At 43.5% G+C, this 15253-nt stretch overlaps 1 protein-coding gene across 2 annotated transcripts in view; it reads left to right on the top strand.

The window, feature by feature from the left end:
• The window catches only part of LOC145402799 (ubiquitin-conjugating enzyme E2 Q2), a 395651-nt gene that overhangs the window by 178890 nt on the left and 201508 nt on the right, over positions 1-15253 (top strand). The gene's annotated exons all lie outside the window — the stretch shown is intronic.

Here is a 15253-nt window from a genome sequence, read left to right on the forward strand (position 1 = left end):
TTTACAGGGAGGGGCACTAACCCTCCACCAACCCACTTGCTGACACATAGGGAGCACATATGGTTTGGTTATCTAGGTAAAAAAGTCACTTCACAGATCCCTCCCCCCCCCTCAACGTGTAACCAGTCTTGTCGATGGTTGTGTTTCTTTGGCCTTCAAGGTCAACAGGGGCCATAATGAGGCCATTTCAAAATTTGTTTTTCTTAAAAGTTACTACTTCTACTAATAAAGCAGATCTCTTCGCTCAGACTTTCTCCTCCAATTCCAGCTTAGACTATTCTGGCGCTGTTCCCTCATCACTGCCCCCCTCAGACATCCTCATGGCTTACATTAAAATTCCTTCAGCTGATGTATTTTCTGCCATCACTAGCCTTAATACTAACAAGGCATATGGGCCTGATGGAGTCCCTCCTGTTGTCCTCAAGAACTGTGCTTCAATGCTTACACCCTTCCTAGGTAAACTCTTTTGCCTTTGTCTGTCAACCTGTACGTTTCCTTCTTGCTGGAAGTTTGCTCTCATTCAGCGAGTCCCATAGAATGGTGACCATTCCCAACCCTCTAACTATCCTCCAATTGCTTTAATATCCTGTCTCAAAAGTTTTTGAGTTAACTCTTAACAGAAAAATTGTAAAGCATCTATCCTATCACAACCTTCTTTCTGATTGTCAGTATGGGTTCCATCAGGGACGCTCCACTGGCGATCTTCTCACCTACCTTTCAGACTCCTGGTCATCCTCCTTTCGGGACTTTGGCGAAAGCTTTGCCATTGCACTTGACATCTCAAAGTCTTTCGATCAAGTCTGGCATAAATCTTTAATGTGTGAACTGCCCTCTTACAGTTTCTCTCCTTATATCTGTGCCTTCATCTATAGCGTCCTTTCTGGTAGTTCTATAGTGGCTGTTGTAGACGGCCATCGTTCTTCTCCTAGATCTATCAACAGTGGTGTTCCTCAGGGCTCTGTCCTATCACCAACTGTAGTGCCCGGAAGTGATAATGAGTTGTATCTAGTTCATTTTATATGACCAAAAGTTCGGTTAAGTGAGAGAGTGTGGCCGAGGCATGGCTCTTTCCATTCAGACATGACCAGAACATAGATTAAGTTACCTAGTTGCTAAGTCACTTTTTTTTTTTCCTACTGTAATTTACTAGTATTAAGTCTCTTTATAATATAGAAAACTCGAGTGAGATGGGAACATGTGCCTTTGGTCACGTGATCCAGCATAATGTACGTGTGCGCAAAGTGATGTAAAGCACGATAATTTTTATGGTTTTTCGATGTAAGAGTATAAATAGAGAGAGGTTGCTGAGTAATTATTATAACTAGAGAATGTCATTTTTATTGAGTAATTGATTGTAAGGGGAAAGACATCGCACCGAGTCTATCATGAGTTCGTAATAATAATAATCTTAAATTGCGTACGCCGTCATCCCCCGCTCCCTCTTGCATCACGCAGTTTTGGCGTGTCTGTCTCGCTCACCGGCCGTGGTAGGTGGCAGTTGGTCGGTACTGTCGTCATCCTCCCCCCCCTCCAAGGAATTCTGAAGTGTAATGGTGATGCCATTAGCCTTTGGAGAAGCGAGTCCTGTGTTCCCGCTCACCTCCCCTACATTTTTGAGCTGAATAGTGAGCGGGTCCAAGCGTGGAGGTCTAAGTACCAATGAGTCCAAGTCCAGGCGTGGAGGTCGAAGTCCCAGTGAATCAAGGTCCCAGTGTGGAAGTTAAGGTCGGCAGTGGCAGAGGACTGGACCAGTGAAATTTGTGCTCAGAGGGATGATTATGAAGAAACACAGTGGACTGGGACAGAGGAGCTAAGTTTTGTGGATTTGATATTAGGATCATATAGAGATATATTTTTTGAACAATGTGCCAACTGATTCATGTTTAATCTGTAAAGCAAGTAGCTGGGGAAGATTTCTACCTTTTGGTCTTGTTAATACACATTCCCTCCCACTTGTACTTTATTGGTTGTATGACCTTTGATAACTGGTGGTATAGAGCTTACCTAGTAGTTTATTAATGTGCAACTTAGAAGCATTCTGGGAAACTGCGAAGGTTGGGCTTGGGTTGGCCTAGTTGGAGACTGGCCCCGTCATTTTGGCATGCTACCACTCTTAACTTGGCCACTTGAAGTATAATAAACGCACCCGAAGAGGCCGCTAATGGGAGAGAGTCTCCATCAATCTGAGTTCCTGACCATTCCAGCATACATTGGTCATCAATAGTGACTTGTTTTCTGCCCCTTTTGACCATGTAAAAGTCTGGATCGCAGAGGTGACAGTACACAAGTCTCTTCCTTTTATTCATCAATGACATTCTAAGCTGTACATCTAACCCTATCCACTGGTACGCTGATGATTCCACCCTTCACCTTTTCATTCGGTTCCCGCAACGTCCATCTCAGCAATTACTTCAACAGACGAGGGATGAGGCCATGGCACACCTAATGTCTGACTTTGCTCGTATCTCTGACTGGGGTAAAAATAATCTTGTTTTTTTTTTAATGCATCAAAAACTCAGTTTTACACCTATCAACCCGTCACAATCTTCCACAGGAGTACCCAGTAATGTTTAATAAAATTCAGCTTAATCCTGCATCATCCATGAACATGCTTAGGGTTTCAATTACTCGGGACTTATCTTGGAATGATCACATTGCATCTCTTGTAAAATCTGCTTCCATGAGATTAGGTGTGCTAAGCCGACTCTGTACCTTCTTTACTCCTGCACAGTTGTTGACTTTATACACGGTTTTATTCGCCCCTGTTTAGAGTACAACTCTATGTGTGGGAAGGCTCGCCACATATGGCTCTTCTCAATTGGGTGGAACCAAAGGCTTTTTGTCTCATTAACTCTCCTCCTTCTACTGGCTCTCTTCAACCTCTGTCTCTTTGCTACACCGTTGCATCTTTATCTCTTTTCTGTCGCAACTTCAATGGTCACTGCTTCTCTGAAATGTCTGCTTGCATCCCTCCACCTCTGCGACGGATGCGTGGCACCTGTCTAGCAACAAATTCTCATCCCTTTTCTGTCCAGCTATCTAATGCAAAAGTTAACCGTTACTCCCAGTCCTTCATTTATGCAGCAGGCCAACTCTGGAACTGTCTCCCTCTGTCTCTGTTTCCTACTTCCTATGATCTCCAGTCTTTCAAATGCAGTGTGTCCAGGCATCTTGAAATGATCTGATCTTGAATTTGGCTCTTTTGTATTGTTTTTTATTTTTCTTGGAGGGAATGGTTTTCGGGCTCCTGGCCTTTGGTTCCTTCTTTCTTGCATAAAGAGAAAAAGTTCCTCACCCCCTAAAATGGTGGGGTGAACATAGTTGGATTTGACGTTGAAGGTCAAAGAAGGTCGTAATAGTGAATAAAGTCAGAGTTTGCTCGTAGCAAAAGATGGACGTAGAGAGGTTGTGCATGTCAAATGCAAATGTTCCGACATTGGCCATCATCTTCATTGATGTGGGTGCCATCCTGCCTTCAGGTTCCACACATAAAAGGTGTGGGCCTCTTATACTGGTAATAATTGTATAGAAATACTGTAACATGCTTTGTTCCATTTATGGTGTCAGGACATTGCATTTGAAAGACGAATTTATAATGTTGGGGGAGGAAGACAGAATGAGGAAAATTTGTGGGAGGGAGACAAAATGAGGAATATAATGATATTGATAATTATTTGCAGTATCTATCTATGACAGAACACAAGAATAAGTTTCAAAGCAAGCCTGAGGACAGTAAATCACCCAGGGGGATGAGTGGGTTCATGGAATGTGGTAAGTTTGAGGGGAAGAGCGGGGGAAGTCGTTGAGGCATTCAGTAAGAGGTGGGTGGATATGGCGTGTTTGCAGGAAGTCCGGTACAGGGGTGGATCAGCCAGAAAGATTGTTGGGAAGGACTGTCACCATAAACTGTTTTGGCAGTGGGGGACAGATGGATATGGGGGTGTTGGTGTGATGGTTGTGGAGAAATGGGTGGAATATGTTATGAATGTTATAAGAGTAAGCCATAGGATGTTGGTAGTGAAAATTGTATTTGATAGAAAGATAGCTTCAGTTATATCGGCATATGCTGCACAGGCAGGATTGGATGAAGCAGAGGAAGATAGATTTTGGGATGATTTAATACATGTAGTGGGTGGTATGCGGGATGATGAGATAGTGGTTTTGGAAGGGGACTTAAATGGTCATGTAGGTGATGTAGCACAAGGTTATGAAGGAGTACATGGGGGATGTGTGTATGGTATAAGGAATGTGGAAGGGGAAAGGATACTCGAGTTTGGGGAGGCAACAGACATGATTGTGTGCAACACATATTTTAGGAAAAGAGAGAGTAGGTTAATTACGTATGAGTCTGGGGGAAATAGCAGTCAGATAGATTATTTTCTGGTTAGGAGGGCTGATAGGAGGTTAGTGAGGGAAGTTAAAGTTACAGGAAGCGATGAGTGTGTGCAGCATCTCAAGCTATTGATTTGTGATATGGTACTTAAAGAACAAGTGATGAAAAAGAGGACTTGTGTACCTAGGAGGAAAATATGGAAGCTGAAAAACCAAGTAGTAAGGGATGCCTTCTATAGTGAGCTGAGGAGAGTGGTGGCTGAACAGGGAGCTGTAGACAGAGGTGTTAATGAACCGTACAGAGCCCTCAAGAACAATCTCTTGAAAGTTACTGATGTAACATGTGGTTGGACAAGAGGACCACCAAGACATAAAGTAACTTGGTGATGGGATGAGGGTGTAGAAGCTGCAGTTAAGGAGAAAAGAAGGCTTTTCCGGGAATGGAAGAAGGGTGGTAGCAAGGACGAATACTGGCTGCCAAGCGTAGGGCTAGAAGAGAGATATACAGGGGAAAGTCTGAGTCACAGAGACTATTACTTGATAACCTAAATAATGGGGAAAGGAAAAGTATATTTAAGGTGGCCAATCAGATGAAGAGGGATAATCGGGATATTATAGGTGAGCAGTGTGTGAAGAATGATGAAGGAAGGGTAGTGGTGAACAGTGAGGATATTAAAGATGCATGGAGAGAGCATTATAGCTGGTTGTTGAAGGAGGAGTTTCACTGGGACAGGGAAGGTTTGGAGCCAGCAGATCCAGTGTTTGGCCCTTGGCCTTTGGTTGATGCTGCTACTGTGAGTGAGTCAATGGGCAGGATGAAGGTGGGGAAGGCAGCAGGTGTGTCTGGGTTGACTGTCAAAATGTTGAAGGCCTCAGGAGATATAGGGGTGAGGTTAGTCACTGACCTGATAAATATGATTATTTATGAGTGTGTTGTCCCAGATGATTGGCTGAAGAGTGTACAATTGTAAATGTGTATAAAGGGAAGGGTGATGCCCTGGAAAGAGGAAATTATAGAGGTATAAAGCTTTTAGATCAGATAATGAAGGTAATGGAGAGAGTTTTAGAAGGTATGATTAGAGAAAGAGTGCATGTTGATGAGTTGCAGTTTGGGTTTATGCCAGGTATGGGGACCACTGATGCCATATTCATTGTTCGACAGGTTCAGGAAAAATATGTTGGTAGGAGAAGGGATCTGTATTTTGTTTTTGTTGATTTGGAAAAAGCCTTTGACAGAGTCCCTAGAGAGGTGGTGAAGTGGGCAATGAGAAATCGTGGCTTGGAGGAGTGGCTGGTTTGGGTGGTTATGGCTATGTATGTGGGTGCTCGCACCCAGGTAAGAGTGAATGGAGATTTGAGTGAAGAGTTTTCTGTGAATGTTGGTGTGCATCAGGGGTCAGTTTTGAGTCCCATGTTGTTTATCATGGTACTTGAAACCCTCTCACGTGACTTTAGAAACGGACTCCTGTGGGAGATGTTGTAAGCTGATGATTGCAGAGAAAGAAAGGGAGGCAGAGGAAAGGTTTAGGAAGTGGAGAGATGGTATGGGGCACAAGGGCTTAAGGGTAAATGCAGATAAAGCAAAAGTGATGATATCTAGGGTTGGTGGCGGTACTGTCAAAGACAAGGGAGAGTGGCCATGTGCAGTTTGCCACAGGGGCATGGGAAGTAATTCTATCTTGTGCAGTATTTGTGATAAATGGGTGCACAAGAGATTTATTGGTATCAGAGGTAGACTGCGAGATAATGCTGATTTTATGTGTACGGCGTGTTGGGGAGAGTAGGTGGAGATTGTCAGGCGTGAAAGGATTGAACTTGCTGGTAAATCTCTTGAGTGTGTGGAAGAGTTTTTTTTATTAAGAAGACATTTTGTGTGCAGGAGGAGGGGCTGGAGCTAGCTCTGTGGCTAGGGTGAGAAGTGGTTGGAAGAAGTTCAGGGAGCTGTTGCCTCTTCTGACATTGAGAGGGCTCTCCCTACGTGCTAAGGGGTCTTTGTATGCAGCATGTGTTAGGGGTGTAATGCTGTATGGTAGTGAGACCAGGGCAGCAAAGGAGGTGGATATTCGCTGGCTCAGATGTTCAGAAATGACAATGGTTAGGTGGATGTGTAGTGCGTCCCTGCATTCAAGGTCTAGGGAGACTGGGTTTATGATGGAAGAGTTGAGAGGTAGGATGGGACTGGAATGTATTGATGTGATGAGGAGAGGTAGATTGAGATGGTTTGGATATGTGAAGAGGATGGGGGATGATAATTGGGTGAGGAAGGTGAGAAGTGTTAATATTGGGGGTGGGGTTATGAGGGGTAGACCGACACAGACATGGGACGAGGTCATTGTCACCTCAGGGTTAAGGGACTGAACAGGGAGGCTGTAATGGATTGTGCAGCGTGGAAAGCCGCCTTTAGGTGACCAGGGCCGACGCATGCAAAGATTTTGTAGCCTTTAAAAACGAAATGATCTGTCTGTCTTTAGCCAGACACCATACTCCTGTAAGGGGTGTTTGTTTGTCATTGAGATAGTTGTTTTCTGGGGAGGGCACTAACCCTCCGCCAACCCACTTGCTGACATGTATGGGTTAGTTATATGATTACCACCCAGTGCTGTAAATGGTTTCCTGGCCGACTGAAAACCATTCGGCTTGGCACTCAATGTAAAGCTACCTGAAATGAAAGAAGAGTAATAAAAGTGTCAGGAAAGATGGGAGAAATAGGAAGTGAGGACAACAGACACAAAAAGAACTAGAAAGCGCTCAGTGCATACCTCCACCAATGCCATTGCTGTTAAAAAGGATCCTGATCCTGATCCATGGATATAGGATCCAGATCCAAATCCAGATCTGCCCCAAAATTTAATCAATTCTTTTTTGGTCCATGGCCCACCTTTCCATGAAATTTGATTGAAGTTCTTTGAGAACTTTTGGAGATATTGTGGGGGATACTCCGGATCTGGATCCAAAATTTAATCATATCTTCCTTGGCTCATGGCCCACCCTTCCACAAAATATCATCAAAATCCATTCAAAACTTTTTGAGTAATAATGATAACAGACAGACAAACAGATAAACCAACCAACGTGGGGTAAAACTTAACCTCCTTGGTGGAGGTAATGATAAAGGTGAAAGAAGTAGGCAGCATTACATCAGGTGAGTGGATGATGGTCAAAACCACTTACCACCAGTTATGATAGGTGAAAGAAGTAGGCAGCATTACATCAAGTGAGTGGATGATGGCCACCACCACTCACCACCTGTTATGATAATATTAATAAATAACAAAATATTCAACTTCATATTTGTTGGGGTGTCTAGACATTGCATTTAAAAGACAAGAGGTTAAAACGTTGGGGGGGGGGGGGCAGACTGAAAAAGAATATGTTGCAGTGTATCAGTTGTACACAACCCACAAACACTGCGATACCTCAAAACAGGATGTGGCTGTGAATGCTATATACCTCAGAAGAGATCAGTTAAAACAGAAAATCCAGTGCTTTTTTGTAGGTGCTGATTATGGCTATGGTACACTAGATATTAACTGGGAAATTTGTACACAGTACTGATGTTGCAGTAGCCATATCTGTCTCATACCCATGTAATTGGTCTTGGATGGATTACAGATGATACAGTGCTTATCAAAAGTATATGCAGCAAAACCTAGAAATGCTCTCCCTGATGCACCGCACACATGAAATCAGCATTATTTCGAGGTTGGCTACAAAGTAATGGTGATATCATGGGTTCATTGTGTCAGGGAGAGCATGTAGTGATTGTGAGATGTGAAAGGATTAATCATGCGTGAGAGTTTCTTGAGTGTGTGGAGGAGTTTTGGTATTTGAGGGACATGTTATATTCTGGATTGAGGCTGGAGCTTGCTATGTGGCTAGGGTAAGGAGTGGTTGGAGGAAATTCAAGGAGTTGTTGCCTCACCTAACATTGAGAGGGCTCTCCCTCCATCCTAAGAGATCTTTGTATGTGGCATGTGTTAGGATTGTAATGCTGTATGTTAGAGAGACATGGCAGTAAAAGAAGAGGATATTCGTAGGCTCAAATGCACAGAAATGACAATAATTAGATGAATGTGTAGTATGTCCTTGAATGCAAGCCTGGAGGGGGTTAGGATTGCATTTGAAAAGTTGTGAGGAAGGATGGGACTTGAATGAATTGGTGTGTGTTGAGGAGGGGTAGATTGAGATGCTTTGGACATGTTGAGATAATGAGAAGATAGAGGATGACATTGGGTGTGAAGGTGAGAAGTGTGAATGTTGGGGTAGGGTTGCAATTGGCAGACCATGTAATCTGTGGGGTCAGTCTATCTGTTGCCAGATGCCTGAATCCTGTAAGGGGTGGCCACAAACAAATCACCTCCATGTTGCCCTGTCCCCCGCTATTTCACTGTGCTCCTCCCAGCTCACACCCCCAGCTCTCATATACCTCTCCACTCCATCCCACCATCTCATCCTTGACCTCCCCCTCCCTCTCTCCCCACCTCACACACACACACACGCACGCACGCATGCACACTTTCTCTCCTTGTTAGTCTCTCACTCTCCATTTTCTCCACATGGCCAAACCACCTCCGTGTATTTCTCCTAACGCTTTCTATCACATCCACATCTACACCACAATGCTCCTTCACTGCCTTATGTGTCAGTCAGTCTCTCCATGTAACGCCACATGCTCCTCTCCAATAACTCGTTTCCACTGCTGTCACTCTTGACTTGTGTCCTTCCAGCAAGGTCCAAGCTTCACTTCCATACGTTAGAATTGGTATCACATTATGATGCAGCAACTGTTTTTTTACTTCCATGCTCACTTCCTTGTTTCCTGTCACTGCTTTCAAAGAACCAGTAATTTTTCTTCCTCAAGAACAATTTCTTGAGAGTTACTGATGTAACATGTGGCTGGACAAGAGGACCACCAAGACATAAAGTAACTTGGTGGTGGGATGAGGGTGTAGAAGCTGCAATTAAGGAGAAAAGTAGGCTTTTCCGGGAATGGAAGAAGGGTGGTAGCAAAGAGGAATATTTGGCTGCCAAGCGTAGGGCTAGAAGAGAGGTATACAGGGCAAGGTCTGAGTCACAGAGACAGTTACTTGATAACCTAAATCATGGGGAAAGGAAAAATGTATTTAGGGTGGCAGGTCAGGTGAAGAGGGATAATCGGGATATCATAGGTGAGCAGTGTGTGAAGAATGATGAAGGAAGGGTAGTGGTGAACAGTGAGGATATTAAAGATGCATGGAGAGAGCATTATAACCGGTTGTTGAATGAGGAGTTTGACTGGGACAGGGAAGGTTTGGAGCCAGCAGATCCAGTGTCTGGCCCTTGGCCTTTGATTGATACTGCTACTGTGAGTGAGGCAATAGGCAGGATGAGGGTGGGGAAGGCAGCAGGTGTGTCTGGGTTGACTGCCGAAATGTTGAAGGCCTCAGGCGATATAGGGGTGAGTTTAGTCACTGACCTGATAAATAGGATTATTTATGAGTGTGTTGTCCCAGATGATTGGCTGAAGAGTGTAATTGTAAATGTGTATAAAGGGAAGGGTGATGCCCTGGAAAGAAGAAATTATAGAGGTATAAAGCTTTTAGATCAGATAATGAAGGTAATGGAGAGAGTTTTAGAAGGTATGATTAGAGAAAGAGTGAATATTGGTGAGATGCAGTTCGGGTTCATGCCAGGTAGGGGGACCACTGATGCCATATTCATTGTTCGACAGCTTCAGGAAAAATATATTGGTAGGAGAAGGGATCTTTATTTTGTTTTTGTTGATTTGGAAAAGGCCTTTGACAGAGTCCCTAGAGAGGTGGTGAAGTGGGCAATGAGAAAGCTTGGCTTGGAGGAGTGGCTGGTTAGGGTGGTTATGGCCATGTATGTGGGTGCTCACACCCAGGTGAGAGTGAATGGAGATTTGAGTGAAGAGTTTTCCGTGAATGTTGGTGTGCATCAGGGGTCAGTCTTGAGTCCCATGTTGTTTATCATGGTACTTGAAGCCCTTTCACGTGACTTTAGAAACGGACTCCCGTGGGAGTTGTTGTATGCTGATGATTTGGTGTTGATTGCAGAGAATGAAAGGGAGGCGGAGGAAAGGTTTAGGAAGTGCAGAGATGGTATGGGGCAAAAGGGTTTAAGGGTAAATGTAGATAAAACAAAAGTGATGATATCTGGGGTTGGTGGCGGTACTGTCAAAGACGAGGGAGAGTGGCCATGTGCAGTTTGCCACAAGGGCGTGGGAAGTAATTCCATCTTGTGCGGTGTGTGTGTGATAAATGGGTGCATAAGAGATGTAGTGGTATCAGAGGTAGACTGTGAGATAATGCTGATTTTATGTGTACGGCGTGCCGGGGTGAGCAGGTGGAAATTGTCAGACGTGAAAGGATTGAACTTGCTGGTGAATATCTTGATTGTGTGGAAGAGTTTTGTAATTTGGGAGACATGTTGTGTGCTGGGGGTGGGGCTGGAGCTAGCTCTGTGGCTAGGGTGAGAAATGGTTGGAAGAAGTTCAGGGAGCTCTTGCCTCTCCTGACATTGAGAGGGCTCTCCCTACGTGCTAAGGAGTCTTTGTATGCAGCATGTGTTAGGAGTGTAATGCTGTATGGCAGTGAGACCTGGGCAATGAAGGAGGAAGATATTCGCTGGCTCAGACGTACAGAAATGACAATGATTAGGTGGATGTGCAGTGCGTCCCTGCGTCCAAGGCCTGGAGGGGCTGAGTTTACAATGGAAGAGTTGAGAGGTAGGATGGGACTGGAGTGTATTGGTGTTGTGATGAGGAGAGGTAGATTGAGATGGTTTGGACATGTGGAGAGGATGGGGGATGATAATTGGGTGAGGAAGGTGATAAGTGTTAATATTGGGGGTGGGGTTATGAGGGGTAGACCGAGAAAGACATGGGACGAGGTCATTAAGTGTGACCTTAGGGTTAAGGGACTGAACAGGGAGGCTGCAATGGATCGTTCAGCGTGGAGAGCCGCCATTAGGTGACCAAGGCCGACACATGCAAGCATGTTGGAGCCTTTAAAAATGAAACGAAACGTTGTACCCTTTCAAGCACTTCATCCTCCAGACTTCCATCCTTACTCATCACACTACTCAGGTACTTACATGCACTCACATTTTCATTTTCCTCCTCATCCACACTCACTGTACAATCAGTGACTTCATTTCTCTCAAAGACCATAACTTTACTTATCCATACATTTACCTTTAAATTATGTTTCTTACAGACTGTCCCAAACTCATTCATCAAGCCATGCAGTTGTCCTTCATCTTCATATAATAATACAGTATCATCTGCAGACAACAGTACAGAAAAGTTCCCAACGCTGCCCTGTCTTAGTAAGGCAGCTCTAACATCCACTGCTCTACATTGTACTGGTATCTCTTTTATAACCTCTTCCATCTACAGATTGAACAACCATGGATACATGACACATCCCTGTTTCAGTAGAGCATTCAGATAGGAAATATGCACTCAGTTCACTATCCACATGCACTGCAGCCTTAGCACCCTCATATATACTCTTTATGGCATTCAGCAGCATCCCATTTATTCCATGTGTTCATAATATTTCCCACATTGCTTTTCTATCCACTCTGAAATATGCTTTCTCCAAATCCATGAAGGTCACATACAACTTTCCCCTCTCTAGAAAGTTTTCCACTAAAGACCTTAGACTGAATATCTGATCTACACAACCTCTTCCTACCTGAAACCTTCCTGTTCCTCTCCAAGTAATTCCTCTGTTATTTTCCAAACTCTTAGTAACTATCCCACCTTATATTTTTCGTGTTACACTAAGAAGACAAATGCCCCTATGATTACCGCACATCTCTTTTTTTTCCCCTCTTCCTTTGTACAGGGGAATAATTATACCTGACTTCCAATCCCCCGGGACCCTACCTTCCTCCCAGGCCAATCTACACATCTTCCATATCCATTTTCCTGCTATCTCTCCCCCATGCTTCATCATTGTACCACACATTCCATCAATTTCTGGGGCTTTCCCCATTTTGACTTTCTTCACTGCTTCCACAACTTCCATCCTACTGATTCCTTCCAGTCTTCTCACCTCCCTCCTTCTCCTGGCCATTCCTCAGCCACTTATAGTAGCATTACTTTCATTCTCTATGTGTAACATTTCCTTGAAGTGTTGTCACCATTTGCTCACTTTTTTGCCCATCTCCATTATCACTCCACCATTTTTATCTTTCACTCCCCTACTAACTTTTTTATCACCCTGTCTAACTTTCTTTACCTCCTTCCATAATATTCTCTCATATTCTCTCCACTTTACATTCAAATTCCTTCCAGATTCCTCATCCACTCTCTTCTTTTTTTTCTTTACTAATCTTTTCACCTCTTCCTCTGCATATATAACTCTCTGTTCTGCCTCTCAACTTCCTGCATGCCTCTGCTTCCCATTCACTCACTATATGCTTTCTTCTTTTGCGCCACAGCTTGCCTCACCCCTTCATCCCACCATGCTGTTCGTTGTACTCCCTTTTGTCCTCACTTCACCCCACACACTGCCTCATATGCTGCACAGATTTCTTCTCTGAATATTTTGCACACACCTTCCACTTCCCCCATCTTTTCCAGGTCATATTTACCCAGTCACTCATCCACCTCTCTTATATTCTGCCCTTTGTCCATGCTCTTGCAACCTTTCTACCCTCCTTGTATGGAGTTCTTTCTCCTGTCTTTCCTTCCTTCAATTCTTCCATAGCACTTGTACCTTTATTTTCACCACCACCAAGTGGTGGTCAGAAAGTCCACCCCTCAACCTCTGTATGCTCTTGCATCCATTACATACCTTCTCATTCTGTTATCCACACACACTCATAATCAGTCATTGCCTTCTGTTGATTCGGTTCACCACCCAGCCATGGCTCAGTGGGTTAGAGCGCTACGCTCTGACCGAAGGGTCATAGGATCGAATCCACCCAAGGGTCATTGATAGACATCAGGAAGGGCATCCGGTCATAAAATGCTACACGCTACAATCCAAAAGTCCTCTACCCGGAGGCAATGCTTTAGCCCTTCTGGGATACCTGGCGTAAAACCAGATTATTTTTATTATATTTCATATACCCACCCTTCTCATTACAGTGGAAGCTCGATTATCCAGGCTCGGATTATCCAGCTTTCGGTATATCCGGGCCGTGACCCAACGGTTCAGTGGTACAGTAATTCATAGAATTATCCGTACGAATGCTCCGGTTTAAACAGGAAGCATCCAGTTGCTAGGAAGAAAGGCATGGATAAACCAGAGAGAGTCTACTCACCCTGCCCCCACCCACACCTCCTGCTCACAACTCGATCACAAGGATGGTAGGGTGGAGTTTGGTGAGGCAACTGATACTCCTGACCTAGCCTAACCTTGCTTAACTACTTAATAATTTAACCTAACCTGACCTAACCTGGGCTCCAGTTGGGAAATTGGGAAACTAAATCCACTTTTTTGTACGATGAGTTACTTCCATTATGCACGAAGCAATCGTAGGTACGGCTTAAAGAACGTGATAATAAAAGAGAAAATCTTTCAGCAAGAGAAGGTAATTTACTACCCTCAAAACAGAAAAACACAGAAAACAAACTGGAAGAATATGAAGTGAATTGGTGAAGTCTTTAGGCTGTATGCTTAGACGAAAAGTAATGGGTTTCCTAGTTTTTGGGAACGAAATGAAACAAGAATGTCTGCTAATCAGAAAAAAAAAAAAATTACTCATGTGTTCTCATAAGTTAGCATTCAGTTCTCCATTCTTCGTTAGATATCGTGCTTCCCAACACATTTCGGACCGACAGAGCATAGTTATTTCTTCCTCTTACATTTACTGTTCATTCTTTTGTTCGTTCTTAAGTGTACTGTATGTGTGAAAGAGAGTATTAATACAAACAATAATGCATTCCATTAACCCCATAACAGCTGTCAGCCTCGAACAAAGGTTTACTGTACCGGTGTCAGGGATGTTGGGTTAGGGAGAGCTATAAAAAACTGCGAACAATTATGGGAAGGGAACGAAGGTCACTCGTATGTTTTCATGACCCTCCTGTACCATCTCAAACAGTCAGGCGGCCTGCCACTTCGTCTCAGATGTTTTTGCCGATATGTTTAAATGCTAATGTAACATGCACCCTAATTATGAGTAAGTTTCTTCCATTATGCCGGAAACAATCGTAGGTAAGGCTTAAGGAACGTTATGATAATAAGAAAACAAACTAGAAAAATACAGAAAACAAACTAGAGAATATGAATTGAATTGGTAAGGCTATTAGGGTGTATGCTTGGACGAAAATTTACAAGTTTTACAATTATAGGGGATGAAATGGAACAATTATGTTTACTAATAAGAAAAAATACTTTCATCTCAAGTGTTCTCGTAAGGTGGCATTCAGTTCCACATTCTTTGTTCGATGTCGCTTCCCAACACATTTCGGACCGACAGAGCATACAGTTATTTCTGCTCCTTACAGTTAAGTGTACATTTATTGCACATTCTTTTGTTCGTTTGTGTATGTGTGAAAGAGAGAGTATTGATACAAACAATAATGTATTCCATTAACCCCTTATGGCTGTTAGCCTTGAACAATGCTTTACTGTACCGGTGTCAGTAACGTTAAGTTAGGGAGAGCCATAAAAACTGCAAACAATTATGGGAAGGGAACGGTCACTGGTATGTTTACACGACCCTACTCAACCATCCCAAACAGCTCGGCGGTCCTTTCATCCCAGATGTTTTCGCCGATATGTTTAAATGCTAAAGTAACATGCACCCTAACTTTATGTTTAAATTCTAATGTAACATGCCCCCTAATTTTCTTTCACGAATCAGCAAATCACAAGATTGGTTTATGGAGGAGGGGAAAAAAACAGGTGTACCAGACGAGTCTTTTCACATCTGTAAGAAAAAGAAACCGACTTTATAA

This window comes from Coenobita brevimanus, chromosome 59 (assembly GCF_032717465.1).
Source record: "Coenobita brevimanus isolate Jiangsu-jjx chromosome 59, ASM3271746v2, whole genome shotgun sequence".
Taxonomy (NCBI): domain Eukaryota; kingdom Metazoa; phylum Arthropoda; class Malacostraca; order Decapoda; family Coenobitidae; genus Coenobita; species Coenobita brevimanus.